The following is a 7156-nucleotide window of genomic DNA, read 5'->3' on the forward strand; positions in this document are numbered from 1 at the left end:
GTTGGCGTTAGGAGTAGCTATTTGGTCAACCCAGTTACCACAGCCCTATGAGCTGGATTTTTGAATCTCGCAGACTTACACGTTCCTCTGAGACCCTGTCCACTGGGGTCATAACAGTATGCCAGGCCAGTATTAAATGTTTAATGCATTGCAGAAGTGGGATTATAAGAGAAAATTTTGAGGTTTTTTTTTCCCTCTCTCATTTTTTTTTTTTTTTTTTTTTTTTTTCTTTTTCCCTTTACCTCAGAGTGGCTTAAGCTTGCTGCAGACATGAATGTCCAGACCTTGATTACAAGTGTGGACCAGCTTGCCGCTCGTGTGCAGAGTATACAAGATTATGTTATCAGAAATCCTAGGTCTGAACCCAAGATTCCGATTCCTGAACTGTTTTCAGGAGACCGATTTAAGTTTAGGAATTTCAGGAATAATTGTAAATTGTTTTTGTCCCTGAAACCTTGTTCGTCTGGAGACTCTGCTCAACAAGTAAAAATTGTTATTTCATTCTTACGGGGTGACCCTCAAGATTGGGCTTTTTCGTTGGCGCCAGGAGATCCGGCATTGGCTGATATTGATGCGTTTTTTCTGGCGCTCGGTTTACTTTATGAGGAACCCAATCTTGAGATTCAGGCAGAGAAAGCCTTGCTGGCTATGTCTCAGGGCCAGGACGAGGCTGAGGTGTATTGCCAAAAATTTCGGAAATGGTCCGTGCTGACACATTGGAACGAGTGTGCACTGGCCGCTAATTTTAGAAATGGCCTTTCTGAGGCCATTAAGAATGTTATGGTGGGTTTTCCCATTCCCACAGGTCTGAATGATACCATGTCCCTGGCTATTCAAATTGACCGGCGGTTGCGGGAGCGCAAAACCGCAAATTCCCTCATGTTGTTGTCTGAACAGACACCTGATGTGATGCAATGTGATAGAAAAACCGCAAATTCCCTCATGGTGTTGTCTGAACGGACACCTGATTTGATGCAATGTGATAGAATCTTGACTAGAAATGAGAGGAAAATTCATAGACGCCGGAATGGCTTGTGCTACTACTGTGGTGATTCTACACATGTTATCTCAGCATGCTGTAAACGTATATCTAAGGTTGTTAGTCCTGTCACCGTTGGTAATTTGCATCCTAAGTTTATTCTGTCTGTAACTTTGATTTGCTCACTGTCATCTTATCCTGTCATGGCGTTTGTAGATTCAGGTGCTGCCCTGAGTCTTATGGATCTCTCATTTGCTAAGCGCTGTGGTTTTATTCTTGAACCATTAGAAAATCCTATCCCTCTTAGAGGTATTGATGCTACGCCATTGGCAGAAAATAAACCGCAGTATTGGACACAGGTTACCATGTGCATGACTCCTGAACACCGCAAGGTGATACGTTTTCTCGTTCTACATAAAATGCATGATTTGGTTGTTTTGGGGCTGCCATGGTTACAGACCCATAATCCAGTCCTTGACTGGAAGGCTATGTCAGTGTCTAGTTGGGGCTGTCGTGGTATTCATGAGGATTCCCTGCCTGTGTCTATTGCTTCTTCTACACCTTCGGAAGTTCCGGAGTATTTGTCTGATTATCAGGATGTCTTTAGCGAGTCCAGGTCCAGTGCATTGCCTCCTCATAGGGAATGTGACTGTGCAATAGATTTGATTCCAGGCAGTAAATTTCCTAAGGGAAGACTTTTTAATCTGTCGATACCTGAACATACCGCTATGCGTTCATATATCAAGGAGTCTCTGGAGAAAGGACACATCCGTCCGTCTTCTTCCCCTCTTGGTGCGGGATTCTTTTTTGTGGCTAAAAAGGACGGATCTTTGAGGCCTTGTATTGACTATCGGCTTTTAAGTAAGATCACTGTCAAATTTCAGTATCCTTTGCCGCTGTTGTCTGACTTGTTTGCCCGGATTAAAGGTGCCAAGTGGTTTACCAAGATAGACCTTCGTGGTGCGTACAACCTTGTGCGCATTAAGCAAGGAGATGAATGGAAAACCGCATTCAATACGCCCGAAGGTCATTTTGAGTACTTGGTGATGCCTTTTGGGCTCTCTAATGCCCCTTCAGTTTTTCAGTCCTTTATGCATGACATTTTCCGGAACTATCTGGATAAATTTTTGATCGTTTATCTGGATGATATTCTGGTTTTTTCTGATAATTGGGACTCGCATGTGGAGCAGGTCAGGATGGTCTTTAAAATTTTGCGTGAAAATTCTTTGTTTGTCAAGGGCTCAAAGTGCCTTTTTGGTGTACAGAAGGTTCCCTTTTTGGGGTTCATTTTTTCCCCTTCTGCTGTGGAGATGGACCCAGTCAAGGTCCGAGCTATTCTTGATTGGACTCAGCCCTCGTCAGTTAAGAGTCTTCAGAAGTTCTTGGGTTTCGCTAACTTCTACCGTCGTTTTATCGCTAACTTTTCTAGCATTGTGAAACCTTTGACGGATATGACCAAGAAGGGCTCCGATGTGGTTAATTGGGCTCCTGCTGCCGTGGAGGCTTTCCAGGAGTTGAAACGTCGGTTTACTTCGGCGCCTGTTTTGTGCCAGCCTGATGTCTCGCTTCCCTTTCAGGTTGAGGTGGATGCTTCAGAGATTGGAGCAGGGGCCGTTTTGTCGCAGAGAGGCCCTGGTTGCTCTGTTATGAGACCTTGCGCCTTTTTCTCTAGGAAGTTTTCGCCTGCGGAGCGAAATTATGATGTGGGCAATCGGGAGTTGTTGGCCATGAAATGGGCATTTGAGGAGTGGCGTCATTGGCTCGAGGGTGCTAAGCATCGTGTGGTGGTCTTGACTGATCACAAAAATCTGATGTATCTCGAGTCTGCTAAACGCCTGAATCCTAGACAGGCCCGCTGGTCATTGTTTTTCTCCCGTTTTGACTTTGTTGTCTCGTATTTACCAGGTTCAAAAAATGTGAAGGCCGATGCTCTTTCCAGGAGCTTTGTGCCTGATGCTCCTGGAGTCGCTGAACCTGTTGGTATTCTTAAGGATGGTATTATCTTGTCAGCTATTTCTCCAGATCTGCGACGTGTGTTGCAGAGATTTCAGGCTGATAGGCCTGATTCTTGTCCACCTGACAGACTGTTTGTGCCTGATAAGTGGACCAGCAGAGTCATTTCCGAGGTTCATTCCTCGGTGTTGGCAGGTCACCCAGGAATTTTTGGCACCAGAGATCTGGTGGCCAGATCCTTTTGGTGGCCTTCCTTGTCTAGGGATGTGCGGTCATTTGTACAGTCCTGTGGGACTTGTGCTCGAGCTAAGCCTTGCTGTTCTCGTGCCAGCGGGTTGCTCTTGCCCTTGCCTGTCCCTAAGAGACCTTGGACACATATCTCCATGGATTTCATTTCTGATCTTCCGGTGTCTCAAGGCATGTCTGTTATCTGGGTGATATGTGATCGCTTCTCCAAGATGGTCCATTTGGTTCCTTTGCCTAAGCTGCCTTCCTCTTCCGATCTGGTTCCTGTGTTTTTCCAGAACGTGGTTCGTTTGCACGGCATCCCTGAGAATATTGTGTCAGACAGAGGATCCCAGTTCGTTTCCAGATTCTGGCGATCCTTTTGTAGTAGGATGGGCATTGACTTGTCGTTTTCGTCTGCTTTCCATCCTCAGACTAATGGACAGACGGAGCGAACTAATCAGACTTTGGAGGCTTATTTGAGGTGTTTTGTCTCTGCTGATCAGGACGATTGGGTGACCTTCTTGCCGTTGGCTGAGTTTGCCCTTAATAATCGGGCTAGTTCCGCCACCTTGGTTTCGCCGTTTTTCTGCAACTCTGGTTTCCACCCTCGTTTTTCTTCGGGTCATGTGGAACCTTCTGACTGCCCTGGGGTGGATTCTGTGGTGGATAGGTTGCAGCGGATCTGGAATCTTGTGGTGGACAACTTGAAGTTGTCACAGGAGAGGGCTCAGCGCTTTGCCAACCGCCGCCGCGGTGTGGGTCCCCGACTACGTGTTGGGGATTTGGTGTGGCTTTCTTCCCGCTTTGTTCCTATGAAGGTTTCCTCTCCCAAATTTAAACCTCGTTTTATTGGTCCTTACAAGATATTGGAAATCCTTAATCCTGTATCCTTTCGCCTGGATCTTCCTGTGTCGTTTGCTATCCACAACGTGTTTCATAAGTCCTTGTTGCGGCGGTACGTTGTGCCTGTGGTTCCTTCTGCTGAGCCTCCTGCTCCGGTGTTGGTTGAGGGCGAGTTGGAGTACGTGGTGGAGAAGATCTTGGATTCTCGTCTCTCCAGGCGGAGGCTTCAGTACCTGGTCAAGTGGAAGGGCTATGGTCAGGAAGATAATTCCTGGGTGGTCGCCTCTGATGTTCATGCGGCCGATTTAGTTCGTGCCTTTCACGCCGCTCGTCCTGATCGCCCTGGTGGTCGTGGTGAGGGTTCGGTGACCCCTCACTAAGGGGGGGGTACTGTTGTGATTTTGCTTTTTGCTCCCTCTAGTGGTCATTAGTGATTTGACTCTGGAGCTTCTGTCTTTTCCTATATCCTCACCTGGGCCGTTAGTTCAGGGGCGTTGCTATATAAGCTCCCTGGACCTTCAGTTCAATGCCTGGCATCGTTGAAATCAGAGCTAATCTGTTGTGCTCTTGTCCTATGATCCTGGTTCCTGTATTTCAAGCTAAGTCTGCTTCATTGCTTTTTGCTTTTGTTTTGTTTGGTATTTTTGTCCAGCTTGTTCCAATCTGTATCCTGACCTTTGCTGGAAGCTCTAGGGGGCTGGTGTTCTCCCCCCGGACCGTTAGACGGTTCGGGGGTTCTTGAATCTCCAGCGTGGATTTTTATAGGGTTTTTGTTGACCAGATAAGTTATCTTGCTATATTCTGCTATTAGTAAGCTGGCCTCTCTTTGCTGAACCTGGTTCATTTCTGTGTTTGTCATTTCCTCTTACCTCACCGTTATTATTTGTGGGGGGCTTGTATCTTGCTTTGGGGTCCCTTTCTCTGGAGGCAAGAGAGGTCTTTGTTTTCTTCTCCTAGGGGTAGTTAGATTCTCCGGCTGGCGCGAGTCATCTAGCGATCACCGTAGGCATGATCCCCGGCTACTTCTAGTGTTGGCGTTAGGAGTAGCTATTTGGTCAACCCAGTTACCACAGCCCTATGAGCTGGATTTTTGAATCTCGCAGACTTACACGTTCCTCTGAGACCCTGTCCACTGGGGTCATAACAGCCGACCCAATCTGTCTCTTCTGTGCTTTGGTTCGACGGACAACCCGAGTCCTTTTTGTCGGCTTACCGCCTTTGGGAGTACCGCTGAACTCTGTGTCTGTTGCTGCGTCTTACCCTGGTGAAGCTGATATCACCTCACTTTCTTCCGGTTGCTGTATTATATATAACGAATATAGCCACGGATCCGGTATCCATCTCTGCGCCTATTCTGGGTAGAAATTATTGCTACCCGGTTCTCACAATGTCCTTTTTCTCTATTCCTCTTTTCCTACTATGGGTATTATGGGCCTATAATCCGTCAAAGGGCTGTTAGGAGTTCAGTTATACAACCTCTCACTTTCAGCTCCTCAACCCAACTGCCAGTCCTTTCCTCAGACCAGAATAGATCAAGGGGAGTCTCTGGAGCTCCCCCTTCTGGCCGGAGATGGTAGTGCAGTCTTGCTATTTTAATATTTGTATTTGGTGTCAATAACTATTTTTGTGGCAAATACCCCTAGGGGCATTGCCCCTTAGTTAAGAACAGTTCTCTGGGACTGTGGGACGATAACATTTTGAAATAACAATTGATATGTACAGAGTCTTAAAAATGAAAAGTCACAAAAACCACTCAAAGAAACAAAAAAAATGGAATTCTGTAAAAAGTCACTTCAAATAGCGTCTATTAATACAGTTTTATCCTTGAAGGTACTAGGAAGCAAAGTTCACAAAGCAGTCTTTCCGGAGCTTTGATTTAGTGTTTCCGGGCTGATAAAAAGTTCAAGAATATGCAAGAAGTTCATACAGGTAAGTCTCTGTAGGTACTGGGCTTAAATGTTACAGAACGATAACAATGACTATAGTCTTATAGTTGGTAATCCGCATACCTGGCCGGTAATTGACCCTGGGTACTACGCTGGGATCTACGTAATAGCGGTGTCTCTTTATGTGGTGTACTTCTGTCTACTGCGGATATAGTATCTGCCCTCTCTGCTATAGATAATTCCACCACTATGGGGTTGGCAAGTCCACCGTGAATGGGATCACTCTGATCAGGAATCTGTTCTTCCTGACCTGGAACCTCTTGTAGTACGGGGTCAGCCTCTTCCTGTCTTGGGACTTCTAATATTGGGTTCGGTGTTGGATAAAAGGCCACCATGGGAACCACTACTGCACCATGGTATGTTGGTAGGGTTTTGGGAAAGTCTCCTATACAGGTGTGATACATTTCCTCCTCTTTTTCCTTTACTGGTTGAACCTGTATAGGTTGAATAACTTCTGATTCTGGCTGGACAACTTCTGGCTCTTTCAACGTTTCCGGACATAATTTAAGATTGTCTCTTGACACTAGTACAGATGTTAAACCTCCGTTTTTGCTAATGATACACATTTTAGGATTATCCATTCTTGTTGGTAAAACTGTGTAGGGTACGGCTTCCCATTGATTATCTAGTTTATTGGTTCGACGATTCCTCTTGAGTACTTGGTCACCCGGTCTTAATGGAGTTGCTAGAGCATTCTGGTTGAAAGTTCGCTCTTGTCTTTCTCTGGTTTGCTGGAGGCTTCTTTCCACACTCTCTTGCACTTGGTGATACTGCTTTTGCCGTACGACATCCCAATTGGAGTCTTGAACTTCTGCGTCTGGTTTCAGAATTCCCATTTCTAGATCGATTGGCAATTGGCCGGGTCTTGTACGCATAAGATAAGCGGGGATGCAGTTGGTAGAGCTCACCGGGACATGATTATACAGATCCACCAAGTCAGGCAATTTCTCTGGCCATTGATTCCTTTCCGTTTCAGGTAAAGTCTTTAGTAGGTCTATCACAATATGGTTCATCTTCTCACATAAGCCGTTTGTTTGCGGATGATAGGCCGTCGTCCGGATCTTTTTGCAACCATACATATTACAGAATTCTCTGAAGATCTCTGATTCAAAGGCTGTACCCTGGTCAGTGAGAACCTGTTCCGGATATCCATGGGGTCTACAAAAGTAAGTTTGGAACGCTTTGGCTGCTGTTTTTGCAGTTAGAT

This window comes from Ranitomeya variabilis, chromosome 7, assembly GCF_051348905.1.
Source record: "Ranitomeya variabilis isolate aRanVar5 chromosome 7, aRanVar5.hap1, whole genome shotgun sequence".
Taxonomy (NCBI): domain Eukaryota; kingdom Metazoa; phylum Chordata; class Amphibia; order Anura; family Dendrobatidae; genus Ranitomeya; species Ranitomeya variabilis.